This window comes from Mya arenaria, chromosome 8 (genome assembly GCF_026914265.1).
Source record: "Mya arenaria isolate MELC-2E11 chromosome 8, ASM2691426v1".
NCBI lineage: Eukaryota > Metazoa > Mollusca > Bivalvia > Myida > Myidae > Mya > Mya arenaria.
The window spans coordinates 2,242,762-2,264,241 of NC_069129.1; the positions used below are offsets into that span (position 1 = coordinate 2,242,762).

A 21,480-nucleotide genomic window follows, 5' to 3' on the forward strand; every position below is an offset into this window, starting at 1 on the left:
AAAAATCCCAGTCCTTGACGCCGGAGAACAATCAACTGACATCGGAAATCAAAAATATGATAAAATATCTTGTTTAATTTGAGCATAAAGTGATTAGAATAGTGTAACAGTTATTGTTTTTTTTTCATTTTCTGTATAACAAAGGTATATAGCGGTTTTATTTTAAGTTCATTAATTAAAGTCACCAGGAGTGGACGAAACTTAATATACATCTATCCTATATGATTATTGCCTGACTAACGTTGAACAATTAGCACCCCTGATAATAAGATCATATTTAAACAATATTGTTTAAAGAAGACCCTCTTCAGGTACGCGTCTCAAAACACATTTGCGCGATTCGATGCAGACAGGGAAAGTACGATTTGTGACATTAAAGTAAGAAATACTGTAATGCCAATCAGTCGATCCGATTGTTTTCAGACTGTCGGTGTTAGACAGAAGCGGTTTTTAGAAGGTTTTAGTTTTATGCATTATACTTGTTAATAGTTTGTATTTGAATGTTGTATTGTTGTTATCTTCGTTCAATAACTGCCAATATTTTGCCGAGATCGGTAAACAGTTACATGTTTATAAGTGTCATCAGGCCAAATCATGAATGCAGAAATGAATAAAATTGTTAGGAATGTAGCCTAATTACAAAGATTCTGTTTATGATCAAGTCCAAACATTCGCCAAAGAAAACAAAAAACGCAACAAGACAGCAGACATTAATCATCAATCAATCTATCATCAATGCTTAGTGTTTGGGTAACCACAGAGGCACTGTAAAAAAGATGGGATTTAAGAAAACAAGTTTTTAAGCTCTGAACATTACAAATGTACCCATTAATGAATGTGTTAACAGGAAAATATTTGTATCTTCAAGATACGATGTATGTTTATATGCCATTAACGATATTTCTTGATCAAAGATGTACAGGATTTGACATAGACGAAATCATTTCTTTCTGAGTACAATAGTTGTCAATGACTGTCGATTTTACACCAAGCAATTTAGAAATTGTAGGACCGTTATATTAATTGACCACCATTAGCTGGGGTGCAAATAATTATGATGTGCGAACATATTTATCACGTTTCGAGTAACGCCTACAAATCATTTCCGGGCCGGCAAAATTGAAGAGCAAATTTGAAAAAAAGTATATTTAGATTGAAACAAGGGAAACGTTATTAAAAATGTTGCGAAAAACTATAAAAACAAGCTCAGTAGCAAAAAGTTTAAACATTAACCCGGTTTAATGGCACTGGGTAAACGTCAAAGACATCACAAACTAGAAACATGGAAGAACAGCACAAAACTCCATGCCAAAAGTTATAACTCTCATTTTGTTGGTTTTTTTTTCAATCTAGATGTGAAATGGCACTCTTAACGAATATTGTATTTCCGATCTATTCGTCGGAACGCGTTTACGTGGCAAACCACAGATCATTTCATGAGTGGTAAATTTAAACGGATCTTATGAAACCCGTTTTCTATATTGTTAGAAAGGAGTCAACATTTCGAAATCGATGACGACGTATGCGATTTATACGCCATCCCTTATCGTTTGGTGGACAGAGTAATTGCAAGATATAACAGAAAGCCTTAATTGTGTAGTGCGGAATATGAGTATTTTAGAAGACGCAAATGTTGCAACGGAATTACACAGCTTTAGATTTATAGCAGATTTGTTGGAAGTTATCCTGGACCAAATTCCGAACTATTCTTCGGGTAGAATATTGTTTGAACGGAAACGACGATAACGAATAATGTGAAATGAATCACCGTAACACCCCGATAAATACATTCAAATATACATTTATTGCATCTATTTGCTTCGATGCTTAGTTTGCTATGCATGTTTATGTAATAGACCAATGTTATTACCGAACAAGAAAATGACAGCTTTGTTACTGTATTAATATAAATCGGTTAACTTGCAGTATTAGTAATTGTCCAACTTGCATAATACACTCGTGTTATGTTTTCGTTATTACCGATTGATTTAATATTTGCATCTATCTGCAAGAATTTCTGAACAAGCGAAAACTGATATAGCTTTATAGTCTGTACCGTAATCTGTAATATATTTGAATACATGCATTTTCCTTTTCATTTAGTTCCGAACTCATCCGAGTACATAGAGTAGTTAAACAAATAAGATAATGCTCTGATAACCTTAATGTAATTGTTGATACCTGTTCAGATATTCGTTAACGCTGGTTTTATATTAGCTGTTTTTTTAAACGAATGGTTTAAAACCTATGAACTTATAATCATTCAACAAAAGACATCAAATGTAATCATACCAGACATTCTTTGATTATGTGGATTATTTTCTTTCATGTAGTCCAGTAGTCGAAAGTTTAAACATGAAGTGCGTTTTAAAGAATAATGTCAACGCCAATGACACAAAGCAGAAAAAAAGCCTTTTACAAACCAGAAACAAGGAACAACAACAAAATACTCCACAAGTAAGACAGAATAACATATGATATGAAACTAATGGTGTTCATCAAGAATTGATAGGTACCGCCTTGGAACGGTTAGTCAACTGCATTTGATAACAAAAGAACACGCATTGAACAAATAATAAATAACAGATTAAAATTGACGCGGTTTTTACTACGGTTCGTCTGCAACAACTGTCAAAACAAACATGGCTGATGATTCTGAGTTCGGCGATTTCTTTGTAGGACAAATGTATGATCCATTTTCGGATTCAGACAATGAATATCTTTCTACGAAAGAATTAGGCGATATCTTCGTCTACATTTCAAAACATGAAATGTTTGGAGACTGTCAAAGTGTCATGTATTTTCGAGCTTGAGCAAACATCTTAATATTGACAATTCGAGAAAACTGGCACTTCACAACACTTCAATATCTTTGCAAAAATTAAAAGACATAAAAATGAAACAATGACGTCATAATTAACTTGAAACGGAAGTTATCTATTAAATCATTATTACCTCCACATATTTTACAGAAACTCCCAAATGATTAAATAAATTAGTGATTATTTCTTTCTTTCTGCAAATTACTTATGGTCTATTTATTATGCATATGATAAAAAGAACGCACATCTAATACACCAAGCTTAATAACACTTCAATATCTTTGCAAACCGGGTTTATGTTCAAACTTTTTGCTACTGAGCTTGTTTCTGTAGTTTTTCGCATAATCACTCTTACCATTTACATTCGCTCTACACGTTCTGCACCCCTTTGTTGTAATTAAAGTCTTGTTCTTTAACACTATTAGGTCGAAAAACAAATAAACAAATAAAAAGGGAAAATGTAATAATAAGTATTGATTCTTATATTTTGTGCGTTCATGCAGTATAAACGCTCGGCCGCAATTTTGCATATTTTCCAAAAACAGCTAGCGCGGATTATGGATATATTATGATAAAAAGAACGCACATCTAATACACCAAGCTTAATAACACTTCAATATCTTTGCAAACCGGGTTTATGTTCAAACTTTTTGCTACTGAGCTTGTTTCTGTAGTTTTTCGCATAATCACTCTTACCATTTACATTCGCTCTACACGTTCTGCACCCCTTTGTTGTAATTAAAGTCTTGTTATTTAACACTATTAGGTCGAAAAACAAATAAACAAATAAAAAGGGAAAATGTAATAATAAGTATTGATTCTTATATTTTGTGCGTTCATGCAGTATAAACGCTCGGCCGCAATTTTGCATATTTTCCAAAAACAGCTAGCGCGGATTATGGATATCCAAAATCGCGGCGGAGCGTTCATACTGCATGAATGCACAGAAAAAAAGAATCAATCCTTAAATGGTTAACGGCACATGTTAATGCAAACACAATACATCCATCATATGATTTTCGTTGTTGTAAGCAGTTTTAAATGGTAGCAATACCCGCATTTAATGACTGCATGCATGAACTACTTAACTTTGGATCCCGTTGGGTCCCGTTATAATAATACGTGACGTTTGACTAAATTGTAATCATTTAATTGAATTATTCAAGGTTGCTAAAATCAAAAAGCGAGAAAGCGATTCACATTGATACGTAAGCGTTTAAGATTACGCTCATCATAGTCACGGATAAATATCCTGTATTGTCAGGCTTAAACGGACATTTTGCTTTTATAAGAGTGGGTCTTATTTTAGCTTATTATCGATATGATCGTCATATAATACCTTACATAAACGTGCAGATCTCATATTTACATATTTAGGCACGTATTTAGATTCTATTGAATTACCCATTTAGTAACCTGTATGCTATCAGCTCATTGTATTGTAACAATCTATTTTGCACACTGCCTACATAGATTACGTATATCACCAGTACTTTCCATAAGTCAGATTAAACATAAACTTGGCAACGAAGATATAAAATAATAAGTTTGTTATCATCTGTTACAATTAAATGTTTATAGCTGCCGTTGAAGTTGAAAACGATTCAGTTTTTGTTAAGTGTTTGATGTTAGAAATCATTTAAAATTACGAATATACATGTAATCTATATTTTCAGAGTAACAAAGCCAACTAGAAAGATCTGCAAATGACAAGAAGGAATTGTAAAGTAATTATTGGATTTACAAATAGATCAAATACATGTGTTGTTTACTTTTTAAGCATATGTGTATATGTAAATTGTATAACATTAGATGTAAAGATAATTCTCGTGAGTTGTTTATGCTAATCCTTTAGCGAATACAATAAAAGGATTTTTATAATTTTAAATGGAAACCATCCTTTTTTGATATTAAGTGGTGGCGCTAATAGTAGGTTATTTCCATCAGCAATGCCTTGTTATGCTGATGATTTTGCTCATTATACGAGCAAGTTACAGCCATGCTTCCATGAATATCTTTATAACGATATCAGCCATGGCTGTGTTCATTGGGAACAGGCATGCATTCAGTAAAATATGCTAGGAAATGGAACATCTAACTGTGATTATTATTGGCGCTAGACTAATCGGACTTACGTCAGCGCTTATTGCAGTAAGATTTCATGTTCTGTACTTTACGTTACTGTACGGAGACGCCTGGAAGCCTTGCTATTTATTGCAATATCATTATATCAGATCACAAAAAATAACATCGCCATGATATTGATACTTCCATGTTAGTTGTCGGAACTTCTTAAATTATATTGATCAAACGCACTAAAATTGGAATTTCCGAACTTTTGTTATTACAAAATAATGAGTTCATAATTGTGTTGATACTTTCGGAAACATAAATATTTTTCTTTAATCAATCTTTGTCAAAAACGGAGTTAGTAAACTTAAGGCTGTTCAGGCCTTTCGAGATTTTCATCATGGAATTCACTGTTGCTATTAGTTTGTTGGCACAACCTTTGTGTCAAGACGTTGAAGAATTAGTTTCCATGGGAACGCTTATATTTCATACAATACTACTTCCCTTTGACATGACGTTTGATTCTACCTTGCGAATAATAATCAAAGCGCTGATAGGGCTGTATGAACAGGGTTTTATACGGGTTTTCACCATTATGATTTACGATCATGTGTGTATTAATAAGGTGCTGATATGTCGCACAGTGAATCTAAGAGTCCGCGTGTAAAACAACCCCAGGTTAATTGAAGCATGATGGTAAATGAAAAATTAATATTTTATTGACAATAAAATTAATGTCGCTGTGTAAGAAGGCAAACAATCATGGAGAACGTAACCAATCCGAGCAGAACTCCATCATATGGTGTTACATATGAGTATATATAAACTAATCAACCTTTACTCATTAGAAAGAGTTTGCCAATGTTTGCCTTGTTATTCACAAAACTACTAGAAAACAGAATAAGAGAAGGGGTTTCTTAATTGAAATGATGAAAAATTAAATAATTGATTTACAATTGTAGATATATATACAGCATAAAATCTTTAATTTCAAAACTTTTTTTCCTTCATTGTCTATATGGTCAGCGACTCTCTTCTATTTGTATATCATCAGGTAACTCGTCAGCACTTTAGCACGTTTGTTATTCCCACGTGGGCTATCACGTGATGTTTTAAGCAGGGAAACTGTGTGATAATTGAGATCAATGAGACCATTGTTGCTTTCTAGGTCATTCCAGGTTTTAAGATGACAATACATTTGTAATTCCTAAGCGAGGGTGGGTCTATATGTCCAGGTTACCATATGTAGCAGTTAAAATTCAAACAACAAACACAGGGTTCTTCAATATCTCTATATCCAACATTATCGAATGTAGATATAATATCGGAGCGTCATGAAAATATAAATATAAACAACCATAACAGAATGAATAATAACATGCTTATAAGTTAACATCGTAAACAGTATTATGTCTTATACTAGGTATGATTTAATCGTGTGAAGTGGCAGATTAAATTAAATGGCTAAAGCATATAAAACACACATATAATACAAGCGGTTACAACAACAACAACACAGTACATCATAAAACAAATCATTGACATGCAACTTACTGACTTATGGAATCAAACATTCCTACTTCCTCGTACTCCCATGGTGACTTCTGTTATCCATGCATGTTATCATCAGTAACCAAACCCACATATATTAGTATATGGAAAGAGCATTGCCATCTTTGGAGAAATCCGCTGTAGGGAAAGTGCCTATAGAGTTATATAGGGAAAATATGATTAAACAGTTCTCACGACTTAGTCTTTCAACAGATCAACTTACTTCCTACATATATGTTAGGATAATTCTTGCCCTTTAAGATGATGTTTTTGTATCAATTGTATGATTTTTGCATTTTGGTCCTTTTTACGGGTTTTGTTGGTCATTAAAAGTTACATTGAAATAAGAAGGAGCTAAAAATTGTTTTACCATTTAAAGTTATTATAGACATCCGATCGCTTAGCTTCCAATTGATTACGATGCAGAATTGTTCTCTCTTTCAAATGCACTTTTCGAAATAATGGATTTTTAAATATCTTTTGGTCCTTTTTGAACATTTATGTAAAATTTGTAGAAAATCGATGCCCAAAAATTGTGTATTCAACTGTACGCTAATGGTTTTATGGCCCACCCCGCGGCGTATTCACTGCAGGATAGAAATAATCCATCGGCAAGGTTATGACACTGGGTATGACATGTGCAACGAAGTTTGTCATTTATACCAAAAACATATGGGCCATGAGACATAATAAATAAGGGTATTCAAAGATAATAATTTATATATCCACATCGAGTCAACATGTTCATAATAATCGCTTAAGTTCTAATTCTTAATGGTAAACATTTTGGTCTACCATTTTGCACTCAACCAAACATGTATATAAATTTAGGATAAATATAATTATTTTGATAAAAAATGTGTAACATGGATTTTTGTCAGCATATTTTTAGTAACGAGTGCACTAGGTTTTCATAACGTGTCAAAATGCCATTAAATCAACGTATTGTTATGGAATAAAAGGGTATGACTGTCTTATTGTCAATACAACATAAATGACATTTAACTTGTATCGTTAAAGACCGGTACTAAATGATAGCAACTGCAGTTAAATTTTCATTTTAGCTGTTCCTTTCCGATATTTCACACCAATTTTTGTGTTACACTGGTAGAAAAATTACCAAACTGTTAAAATAAAGGTGTGGAAATGGCCCCAATTAAATGTCTTGATAAACGATCAATTATGGACAACAAAAAGACACGGAGTATAATATGTAAAAGAAGTAAGTTTATCAGAGATGATTTGATATTTCAGTACTTTATCAACTAACGTTTCCCCTATACAACAACTACACCTAATTATGGCTAAATCTAAAATCCTCCAAAACTGAAATTTTCCATCGCAACTTATAATAATAGGACGGGTCAACTTTATGACCCTCATAAATTTCTTATCTTCCTTAACCTAACACTGCGGCCTGTTGATAAATAAGTGCTAAACTAGCGTATCTTAACGCTACTATTGCACTGAGAGGAGAAATCGATAGAGATCTTCGTTACCCTGATAAGCTCCAAAGTTGCCAATGGGCTAAAATAATATCACGGAACTGCCATTCTCGGTTTAAATACAAAATCTGCTGATGTCGTAAAAATACATGACAACTAAATAAATGCAGCTGAATAAAATAATGATCATTCCAATCCATTGCTAACCCAAGACAAACACAAAAGACTACAAATGCAAATCAATACTAACCATCAGAACATCAGATTCCAAGTAAAACAATCAAGTTTTCTAAAACAAAGTAAAACAAACTTCTCTGTAGACTTCAAATGTGCACGACAATCAATCAAGCTTGGATTTCCCGCTTCTTCTTTACAAAGGCAAGGCAGAGAAATCTGATTAACTTACTGCATTATCTCATTACAGGATTATCTCTCTTCGACTGTAAATTCACTTGGCTTCATCATTGTGTCACGTTATATAAGTTTAACAGATTAAATTATTTAAATAGATATTGCGTTATGATTGCTTCTTGCTTTGTCAAATCTACCTCGGTTATTTGAAACATAGCTTGCAATTAAAATAGTCTGCACTTTCTCAAACTATATGTTTGGTGGTAAATCGGCTGGCGACATTTGTTACTATTAATAGGATTTTTCTGTTGTGAGTGTCGAGTTTGTGGCTACACTGAACAGGGTTGAAAACAACCCTGTTCAAACACCAATTGATGCTGCAGTTTGTAAAGGAAATGCAATACGTTCAATACATGTCTACCTGTAATGTAACATTCGAATAATTTACGCACGTAATAAATTCGATTTGTCGGGTAATTTGCTATTTAAAAGCTTTTTGTAACAAAGTAGCTATAAATATTGGAATGTTACTTTTCAATATATCATCTGTCATTATAGCTGTAACAATAGATTTCCATTTCCTTGGCAAATGAAAAACCGCCAATATAAATGGAGTTTTTAGATTGCATTGAAGGGATAGGAGTTATCAGAATAAAAAAGTAATAAAAGCTTTACCCAAAATTACCGATCTCAAAATCTTGCAAAATATTTTTTACGAAAGAAGATTTGATCAGCATTAGACCGAAACTCATTTTATTTTTACCAAAAAGTGCAAAAAAAATAGAATTGGTTCAAACAAAGCACTGTTACTTTGTGGTGATTGATTCAATATTCAGAACGATGCGTGCATTTAGTAACAAGGAAGTGAACTTATTATTTTATCAAATATCTTTTTTTTCAAAACAAGTACCAAGAAGTATTATACATTTCTGAAATGGTATCGTTTCGTAAATTCTTAAAAAAAAACATTTTACCTCAATACTTAATATGTATATCTTAAAACTGATAAATTTACTTTTTGGCTTTCCCCATTCATATTTGAATTGTGGAAGTCCATTAAAAATGTTTGATTTCTTGGAAAGCCGTATTTCTAGGAAGTGAAAGAAGATACTGCACTCAATGTACTTTCTTTATATCATTTGTTATTGCAACTCAAGGTAATTTCTAACCTCCGAGTTTTGGCAAAGACGAAACCTGTAAAATGAATAGGTCATTCAGATAATCCAGACATGTGTTTAAACCTTTTGTTATGCGAGCGGTACAGTGTCATTTAATGGTTTAAAAAATAAACTTTAATCAAACAAAGGTATTCTTTTTGTGATCTTTAATTAACTTATTTCAGGAAGACAATTTGTTAACACGGCCGCATTAATGGAAACAAGAAAACCTAGCCAAAGTAAGTGCAAACTACTATATGTTTCCAGTTAAAAGGAGGTTTTGTACTTTTGTCTGCGAAGAGATTGTGTGGCTCATTGCCGTAAAGCATTGTTTTGTCGCAATGTTTCCCGTCAACAAGGTGAATCAAATAGAAGCAAGCGCAAAGTTGCATGTAATTTTGTATAATATTATTATGTATTTGCTTTTCAATCTATTAATGTCTAAAAAAATCCAATATTGATAAGCATTGTGTAAAAATAAAGTTTTATTAATTCGGTATATGATCAAATCCGTTTTGGTCTACTCGTTCATACAATAAGCATTTAGTTCGTTCCATCAATAATTAGTTTGTCTATGAAGGTCATTTTCGTTTCTTAAATATGTTCAGGACTGGAACATGCTTGTTTGTTTCGATTTTTTATATTTATTGTTTCCATCCTTTAAATTGTGTACTCATTACATAAAACAAAATCTACTGCATTCTTAGATAATAAGCCAGCTGATAAATCAGCTTTGTATTTGACGGACTTGCATTATTAAATACAATAGAAAGATAAATATTCCATCCGATACAAGATAACGAACAACTGCAAATTGTTTCAAACGTCAGCAAGTTTTTGGGGGCAATACAGCAAATGCAGTAAAAGATTTTGAAGCGTTCGGTAGACAACAATTGTTTTCCTTGGAATATTAACGTGGTCGACGTTACTAGGGTAATGTTTCTTCTCTTGCAATCCATATATGGAGCTCATATTCATTTTGTTATTTAATTTTGTTATGCAGTAATATGCTATAAATGAGTAAATATGTATGTAAGTAAAATACTTTGCTACATTCTACCACATGACAAAGTAAATAGTTTAGATATTAGCTCCCGGTTCGGCCTGTCTAAATAGTGTCTACTGTAGTATTGTAAATAGTGAACCGAGAATACAACCGAACAGAACAGAACATCAGCGCATATTTACCTTAACCTTCATATTCAGTTGAGTTGCGGCTTGCAGTCTCAAAAGGACTGTCCGCTGGTGATTTTGTACCTTTTAAACTTGGTGATATGATGACCCTTGTAGCCTCGGACAACTAAGATATACTCAAATGCAGTTGAATACTATTTAATTCAAAAGAAATAATTGACTGATGTTTAATACAATACAATAATATACAATTTATAAGCTGAACTGAATATTATCAAAATCGATGAGTTTATGAAATTATTGTCATCTTCAACTTTTACGATGATTTCGCGCTTTAAAATGTCTGAGAACAATATTTTCACCAGGAAAAAAATGTTTCGAGTGAATTAACGATATAAGAGTAACTTTTATCAACGAAATTGTGATATGGACTTTATGTCAACAGGCAATGCATTTTATACGATTGAAGGAAAGGCTTTTGTATACACAAACGTAAATGCTTTGAGCACTCGCATTTCATTCATTACTTAATTTTGATTGTTTTATTTTTTTCTTGACGCATCACTCTCTCAGATTCCCTTCCATAATGTATACAACAGTATTTTCATAACCTGTTGGAAATTGAGTTTGAAGATTTATTGTCTGGCTAATTACAGCAGTAGCAAAAACAATATTTCCTGTTTCACATTTGATTTTAAACAACACTACTTAACAGACTAGAAGGCGCATTTTTGACATTACAGCTCCAATGTTCTTGCTAAATATCCGTGGCACGGCAAAGAACGCTTATATGAATAAGTAAATAGCTAATAGACAGAATTCCGGACATGTGTTCAAACGGTTTGCTATTACGAACTTATGATATGCTAATGTACCATAATAACATGTTACTTTAAAAATAGTTAAGGAAAATACTTACTTTTACAACACAAATTGCACGTTTATGCACATATATGTAACATTTAAGATATAAATTATTTATAATGATAAATAAGCGTTCTATATTGTTTGCATGAGTGTTCAAAATATGAACAATTCATTATTAATTGCAGTTTAGGTCGCAACGCAATCGATGACATACAAGGAAGAAAGTTGGTGATATGCTGTGATAGACGTACGGGCTTGGCAGGTGAGATTCTTGGTTTGAGTGAATGGTCTACCATTCCACTGAATGAACGAAACGACAAGCCAAACCTTTGTACCAAAACCTGAAATCCGGGTTCACAAAATTGGATTTGGCATTTCTGCATTTGTGTCATCAGACTATGAAGAAGATTCAAAGTCTGCGTTTACCTTGAAAACATCTGGAAACTCGAGATGTAGATTTTTTGCACTTGCTGTGAGGAAAACTGATTCTAAGGTTGTCTAAGCATTGAAAACAGTGTTGGATAAATCAGTGAGTCAACTATATTATCTCTGTAAATTATTTGTAATTCAACTTCGAAATGAACGTACTAGTTTAAGTTGATTATACTTTTATAAGTTATCTGTATTTAAGTAAGCTGTTCTAAGTATGTTTATGTAAATAATCTGTGTGTTGTTCATGCCTGAAATGGCCTGGAAGTATTATTCAATTTAAACATATTTATCTGTAGGGCTTTTATGGCTGTTAGATAAACAATTCATTTAAACATTGATTAAGTCATGAACATAAAGACCAGCAAGAATACGTTAACGACTAAATGAATATTACAGATGATGAGCAATATATTTCTCAAATGTTTCAAAATTTAAAACGGTTAGAAGAATCCAGTACTTGTGATTCGTCTGCCTAACAATATGAAGTTTAGTCCTCGTCTGTATGAAGTCGTTTCTCAGAAAACGGAAACCGCCGCCTACATATCTGACTGCGACCTCCTTGTTATCACTGAGGTGGAAGCATCAATATCATTTAATTTCAACACAGGTAGGATTCAGTTCTAATGCTGTCCTTTGCTACCAAATGGATGTCAATTTGATTAAAAGAGAATACATAAGTGTTTAATGTGATGAATCGAATTGTGTAATCAGTTCCATTTGTAAGTTTGCGCAATAGTTCGTATGAAAATGATATTCATGGCAAACGCATCTTTTATGAAAGTACCACATCGTTAGGTTTTCCGTTTGATACCCTTGAAGTTGTAATCCAAGAACAATGGGTGTTGTATACGTTAGTGTTTGATTATATCGTTGTACTAAAGGTCTTTGTTAACATGGAAAACTCGTATTCAATCATTTGTTTTGATCAGAAAAGGGCGGCGAAATAATAAACACGACACTAATTATTGTAATTTTGAATAATTCAATCCACCATTAAATAAATTAATAAGTGTCAATAAATAAAGATACACGTAAGAATAAAACAATTGATGATTGTGACCACCTCTGACAGACAACCTTTGACAAGTGTCCATGCGACGACAGGCTGCCTACCAGGTAAATATCAAATAGCTGTTGTTTGAAAATGAATTAAAATGAGAAATTGAACAAGTATTATTTCAAAGATATTTTCCATATATCCAATACTGATTAAATAAATGAAGAGTTAAACTTTGATGGTTTTGCAAACATGAAATGTGGTCATAAAACTCTAGGAATATATGTGTAAATATCTAAACATACATTTTCTGACATTTTACTGACTTGTACCGTAGAGTGATCATGAATTAGATGGAAAGGATTGTTTACCTTGAAAGTACTGCCATTCTGCTATTGTACTTCAGGAATGGACATAAACCTAGTATTGAAAGGATTGTAAACGTTAAAAATGATGCCTTTCTATTTCAGTATTTCAGGAATGGCCATCATTTGGTATAAAATTTATTGTGAACCGTGATAATAAGGCCTTTCTATTTCTGTGTTTCAGGAATGGACATAAACCTTGGATTGAAATGCCTGTCATCGTTAGAACCATTTATAGAACGAATAGCAGTTTCGAAAACAGAGTAATATACAAAATAGTTCATTCTGATAAAATATGCACTTTCTCAAGTCTGGTTTAACAGAATATATATTTTTCTAGTTTATTTTAGACAAGGTTCATTCTAATGCATTTGATGATTTCTGTTACAGAAAATAAATATAAACGATTATCTTTATTCTCATTATGATTGAGGAAAATACTAGTAGATGTATCTGATACATTAAAATAAATAAGCAATGAGTACAACCGTTTAAAGGACTTACACGGATGGAATAAAGTACGTTTAAGTGTCCCTTAAATGACAAATTCGTGTTAATAACTAACTGCGTTCTATCGCTTGATATCAAAACATTTTGACGTGTAACGCTTTTCATTGTTTCCATATGTGTACATATTAATAATGTTATGTTATATGTATATTGAATGATGAGAAGCAATATCATTCCATATATGTAAGGAATAGCTCTAAGAGCAATACGGAATGAAACATGATACAGACAAGATATTTTTGACAGAATATTTACCCGTCACTGCAAAAAAATAATATACTATACCGTGTATCTCCATTATTGTGTGTGTGTGTACGGTAAAACTAAAGAGTTAAGTAGTTTTTTTTAGGTGTACATAGACGTAATATGACTATTTAATAACATAATATTACATGTATCACTTATGTCTACGTAAATCCATCGGGTTTCTTCGTGGGCAGTAATTGTTGGATTAATTTCAAATTATCTGGGGGGTCGGATCCACCCATGTTACGAGGTTGTGTTTATTTTTACACCGGAACACAGCTCCTGATCATTGGTCATTTCTGGTCTGAGCGTCACCTTAATGAATAAAGACTATCTTTACACTGTATGCTGTCTGGTTGATAAGAACACTCACGGTGTTTAGAAATCGGAATAATACTTTAAATTGAAATCACACTTAGTCTAACAATATCGCCAGACCTGTATTTTATGTTCGTACGTTACATCAAAACATAAAACCTATATTCCAGGCTTTCAGATACTGCCTTTAAGTAATTGTTACCGGCTATAATTGAAATGTTATTTTTATAAATGGATGTTTATTAGAGACCGACAATTTCATCCATTTGTTTTCAGCGCTCTTATCATTGGTGAATGTCACTATCATAAAATTTATTATAAAGTCATCTTCCACACGCAATACATATCACAAAACACGGGAGACAGTAATCAACTGCGAATAAGGCCGTATTGGCCGAATTCCACTCTGATAACATCACATCATAAGGCTTAGTGAAAATGACGTCATAAATAAGAAAAGTACGTCATTACAATATAATGTATTATGAAACATGCGTTTTTTCTGTGATTTAACCAGTATTGTATCTAAAAAAACTGGTTATTTGTGCTACATTTTGATCCGAAATGTCTTACCCGACTCCCGGGAATTTTACTCGGCTCGCGCAGTACTAATTACCATATTTTATCGTATTAAGTACTTCAACGACTGCAATAAATACGCTCTAACAAAACCCAATAAAGTTCTGTATTGCAATATATTGGTGTTCAGGAAATACTAGACTAGCTTGACAGTTGTATTTGAAGGAATATATAAACTACACCTGCTGCAATACAAGTGGTAATGTTCTAGATTTGTCAGTACGCCTTGAATAGTCTTTATCGATCGTTTTAGAAGTTTTATTCCTTAGATGGAAAACCTGTTAAAATAGGCAAAACTTAAAGATTATTCACAATCTAAATAACGCCCCCTATGTCCAGTTCTCAATTTATTCTAGTAGACAGGTTATACACAATGTGTTTTAAATAATGAGCTTAATGTTTTGCAAATCCCTGAACATCATGTTAGGTCATGTAATGATGGGCGAAAAAAACAAGAATTTTGATATCTGATTTCTTCAAAATTCCGAAACAAATCACGAATAAATGTCATTTTGATAAAGCAGCGTTACATTTTAGAATCGTAATCGATCGAATTTCTTTATTTTAAATAGGAGATGTTGGATCATTTATAAATGACTGATTTGCGTTTTCCCCAAAAGACATTGCTCACATGGAATTTCAAATCGTTTATTTACAGGACTTTATGTCAGCAAATACTCTAAGCATTTCTTATCATTAAAAATAAGTACGTCTGTCATATCTCATACACTTATATAGATTTCAAAAAGTACAAATCATTCCCAAAACACGTTTGAACAGTATGTGTCGGGCAACATTTGTGTTTAATGGAACGAATAACTTTAAAAAAATACTGTCTGTACTCGTCACTTGAATTCATGTGTTATTTTAAACATCCCCGTTAGAGAGTCATTCCATAACATCAAATATTTTTATTTACATGAGTCGTAAAAACAATATGCATTTATCGGAGCTTACTTTCAGTTTGAGTACAAAAACAGTGCAGTTGCAATGCGGCCTCTTCTCGAAAATGGCAAAATTCTGTCTCAAACGTTTCGCGCAAGGCGCTGGAGGATTCGAACGCTGGAGGCCAGCTGTGACCTATTTCGTCGCTCAGACGAGGTTAACAAGAATCCCATAGTTTTCTATTTCAGAATATTAGTTTCCACTGTGCAGTGATAGTTTTTGTCTTTTGTGGCGACCTATCCGTAATGTATAAGTAACAAGATGGTGACACACTAGTTCTTCGTTGGCGGATAGATGCCCGTCTAGTGTAAAGTAAATTACAACCGTAAGTCGATCATTCGCCTTTCAGTTTGCAGTATATTTCGGTCTATAAAACACCTGTCGGCGATGCATCAACAGTACTTAGAGATCCCATTAATAACTAATTGTATAAAAAAAATTCATTCATCATCATGATGCGTAAATACAAGACACGTGTGTACACCATCCTGTCAGCAACCGCAACATTTTCATTTAGCCGTGCAGCAAATGCAACCTGATCTACTTTTAACATTTGATTGCTCAGTCGCAACTAGTCGTTGATCGGGCTCGCCCAATTTCAAGCCTATGACCGTTTCAGCAGTGAATAATTGCCGCTCAATCACTGACAAACTGTCAAATCTATCACTTAATGATCGGTGATCGTACCCTAATTTCAAATATGGAATATAGTTGTTCCACATATCTCATCGATCGCCAACCTGTCGCAAATCAAATCAGTTACTTAGGGGTGTTGCCGGTGGTTTGTTATGAAAACAACCAATAAGGACATATATACCTATCCACTAGCATTGCAACGAGTGTATATACATATTATATACATTATAAATTAGCATCACTTTAAGTACTTGTCGTTTATTCAACGTATAACTTTTGTTTTCCTGAAATCTTATTCTGGTTATCACGACAATGCTTATCCAATTAATCTGGATCCAGTGCGATGTCAGCAAAGTTCCATGACTTTCATGAAAGGATATTCAAGATTTATATGCAAATGACGACTCTGCGAATCTGATATTGATTACCTCAATAAGAAATGGTTTTCGTTTTATCAAATTAGACTTTTACATGTTTTCCAAATGTTCAGAATAGTACATGTGGAGTGAAAATATGAAGAATTGGTGTGTATGGAAAAGAAAGAATTTCAACAAATTGTATAAATACTATGATTGGAATAATCTTCCTATCTATATGATTTCAACTACTACACTCACGGAAAGCAACCAAACTGTCCATTATTTATCATGTTACAGCAATTACCCATAATACAGCCCTCTGCGGAGGATAATACAAAGAAATTACAGGACAATCATTTACTTGTTGCACCATTGAGTGTAATTACGCCGTGCCAACATTATTGTTCATAATTTGTTCCTCAAAATTATAATACCATTACATCTGTAAAACATTCTTGGTCTTAAAATATGCAATGGCAGCACTGATGGATGGTAAAGTTCTGACAAATTTGACAGACAACACCATCACAAAGACATAACAGGATCAACACTTAAACAAATGGTTCATGAAAATAATGCAACACAAATTTATTAACCATTTTTGAAATTACAGTTCAATCTACGTGTAAATCTATTTGTCTTGAAAAAGTACTTTATATTTAAACAGAGAACAGTTTTGTGTTAAAATATTGTTATATGTATCTATATAAATGATTCTTGTTTGTTTGAATCTGTTGTGCTAGCATATTCACTATAGTATCAATGTATTTAATATAAGTTTACGATCAGTGCCGCAGGGAAATAATATTATTTCGTATATACACTTCCATTATAATTACAATTCCTTATGGCTTAATTAAACACATCGTTTGAAGGCTTAGAACCAAATTGTTATTAGAATTTCTTAAACTGCTGTCTGTTACACAATTCACTTTATCTCAAAACATGAAAGAAACTACTTATGAATAATTACTCTTTAATTTAGTTCGTCTCCTAATTTTAACTGTCTTAATTAATAATAACTTAATTATATTTGCTGACGAGAACAACATAATTAAAGAAATATTCAGGATAGTGTGTGAATGGTTGAAAACGATATAATGTTAAAATGATGACATGTTTCCCTCTGACTTTGATTTTTTCACGGTTAAATAATCAACGCTTTAAAGTGGCAACGCCATTAACTGCTAGCAGTGACATATGTCCCCGCAATCAAACTTGATGTCAGAGCTTGAACAAATTACGAATAAGAACCTTTATATAACTTTAAGATATAAAATGTACCTTGAGTCTTTAGATAAGTCCATGGTGATCTTGTACGGTGATGCGGTTGAGTACTTAAAGATACTATACTATTTTTAACTTAATTTCTTCATTCTTCTCTAACGGATATTTGCTCTGGTGTGGCTCATAATTGCGATGTTGTGAGTATTGGTGAATGTTGGACCAGGAATGAGGTTATGATAATACAAACTAGCTAACCTCGCCCCACCTCCCCAAAAAAAGTGAAGTGGTATCTTACTGACTGACAAATCCCGTTCAATCAGAATGTCAGAAAAATAAAACGAGCGTACTAAACAAGGTCTTATGAGTTGATTACCCTTGCTTTAATCTGTCATTTAAATCGGAAGTTCTAGCGAAATGATTTAGACATTTAGATTGGCTGAGTTTGTGGAAAAAATACAATTTATCGTGGTCAAGACATACCTTAGCTGTGGTCACAAACTAGCTTAATTGTGGAAGCGAGAGAGTAAGTTGCGACCACAAAGATGATAGTGAGAAGACCAAAACCGGCATAAAATTATGTTTTTGTTCGTTTTTATCCGGAATTCTTTCATATTAAAACAGAAAACCACTTAAAATGGCCGGTAACATGATTTTTCATTTGATAAATATCAGTATTATGACAAATGGCTGCTTTGTTCCTCAAATATTGGCTTACAGATGGGTAAATGTCTATATAATAAGTGACATAAACATCAAATTGTTCAATCTTCTTATAATTTTCAAAATCAGCAAATTTCAAAAATACTTGTTTTTACCCGTTGTTACCCTTCAATGGTCCTGTGGTATCTACATTTATCTTAAATAATCTTATTCTATCAAAATATCAGTGTTTTTCTTGTAGTTTTCTCTATGGTATCAAAATCGTTAATTATGTAATTCCACCAGTGTTTCTTGTCAGCGCCTGGATTTAAGTTCACTTTTATTGTCCATGTCTGGTTGCATGAAAATCACTAAGTCTGCAATTTCATTTAAATAAATTGGAAGCTCTTTTTCTGACAGTATACCAAATAAATCAACATCAAAGCTTCAAAATCATTGAAAGCCATTTTTGCTCCGATTCTGCCATTATCGTAAATTTACGATCATAATAACGACCAACTTAACGATAATCATAAACGTCTCGTAAACTCTCCGGTCGTACGTAAAAAATAACGATAAAGCACAGCGTTAAAGCTAGTGACCCAGTCTGAAGTGAAATGACGTTACGTCATATTAACCTAATGAGCGCACCTGTCTTTTTTATTAATGATAATTATAGTAATAATAATAATAATAATAATAATAACAATAATAATAATAATAATAATGATAATCTCTTGAAGGGAATCAATTAATGTAACTCTCCTTTTTATAATGATTTGCACAAATGATACAAACTCGCGGTCTCTATTCTGCTATTAATGATACATTTGTATCTTAAGTACATCCTTATCCGGGTTTTTTGTGATGGAGGCGGTGGTGGGTTCCGACGCTCATTTTAAAATTTGTGTAATTATAATGAAAATTGGACAACAACAAAATACGTTGTTTTTTCAGGCTATTGATTTTTCTTTAAATTCGTCTTTGATAAGTGAAATATTATAGAATGCGTATTATGAATATTTTGTTAAGTAAATGCAAACGTGCAGAATGGTGCTGATGATGATAGTCACGATGATGCAACGACAACGGCAATGATAATTTAATAATAATAATACGACAATGACACTATCATGATGATGCGATGACGACGATAGTGATAATGCGGCGGCGACGAAGACGAATATTATGAGTATTATAATGATAATGCGACAACGACGACTAAGATGAAGATAATAATAATGATAATGCGACGACGGCAATGATACTAATTATGATGTGACGATGACGACAATGATCATGACGAGATGATGATATGTAGATGTTGCTGATGATTGATGATGCGGATGATGATGAAGATGGTGAAGTTGGTGGTGGTGGTTGTTGCGGTGGGTGCGGTTGATGAGGATGATGATGAATGATGATGATGATGATGATGATGATGATGATGATGATGATGATGATGATGAATGCTGATGCTAATGATGATGCTAATGATGATGATGATGATAATGATGAAAATGATGATGATGATGATGATGATGATGATGATGATGATGATGATGATGATGATGATGATGATGAAAATGATCATCAACAACCAGCCTTAGTTCGGATAAAGTTCATACGTTTATGCACCAAAACTGTGACTGTGAGTTGTAGTATTGGGAAATAGTTCGAAAATACAATTTTGACTTGTTGGAGTTTTTGTATGAAGATAATTCATAAATCCATCTTTATTGTGTCTATCGTTGTTATAACAGTTAAATAAACAGCATTTCAGATCCATTCAAAATACATGATAAAATCTACATTTGTAGACATGCTTCAAATACACAAAATTACTAAAAGATATACAGCTATTTTACAAGCTCGTCTCTTCAAAACACATTATTCAACAAAAAGTATGTTAACTGTTGCAGATTGTCATAGTGGTTAAGTGTTCAAAGTTTCATGCAAATATTATCTATTATCTATTTCAGTCATGTCATGATATACACTGGAGTATACACTTTATGTAGCATTCTGTGTTAATACACGAGACAGTCAAAGTAAAAATAAATGTATTCAGAAATATCAAAAAAGATGCACTTAATTTCTATAATAAGATAGTATGAATGTTTACATGATCAACCATGGTAGTGTGTGTTTATATACTATCATAAGTTTGAATAAATGAATCATTTAGATTTTCCTCTATAATTCAGAAGTGTTTTAATCCTTAGAGGAAACATGTACAACTGGATATACATCACAGTTGAAACTGTATAAATATATATATATATATTTGGAAAATCTAATGCCAATGGCTTTTAAATGCAAAGTCAAACTTAAAAAATAAATAAGAAATTTCATTTCAAATAATGAAAGTTACACATAAATGCCTCACTGCCTATTTAACAGTTTAAAGTTTTATGTTGTGTTGGGATATGCAATTAATTTCAGGTTCTGTGTCACTATATCTTTAGTTATCTGCTGGGTCTGGTATCTCCAGTGTATGTAGGTATAAAGTACTGTTCTGACAAAGTCTCCTAAAACACACTGGAACCTTTAAGGTGAGTATCTTGAAGACTGACTGTGAGCATATTCTTAACCTTGTGATTTTTCAGTGTCCTGAAAAAGACAAAAAGTTATAAAATATTGTTTAATACAGCACAATATAATGCATTTATGAAAACGCCTTTTAATGGTTAAACAACAAGAAACACATAATTTTCATTCCCATTTTTCAACTGAAATAGTTGGATATTTTATGAAAATTATTGTCTTTTAAAAAAAAAAAATAAGTAGGGTATTTAAGAAAACATGAAAAACTCCTTTCTGGTCACAT

At 32.6% G+C, this 21,480-nt stretch overlaps 1 pseudogene; it reads left to right on the forward strand.

Moving 5' to 3' along the window:
- The first annotated feature begins 2,642 nt into the window (after nucleotides 1–2,642).
- The window catches only part of LOC128242953 (uncharacterized), a 46,288-nt pseudogene continuing 27,450 nt past the window's right edge, over nucleotides 2,643–21,480 (forward strand).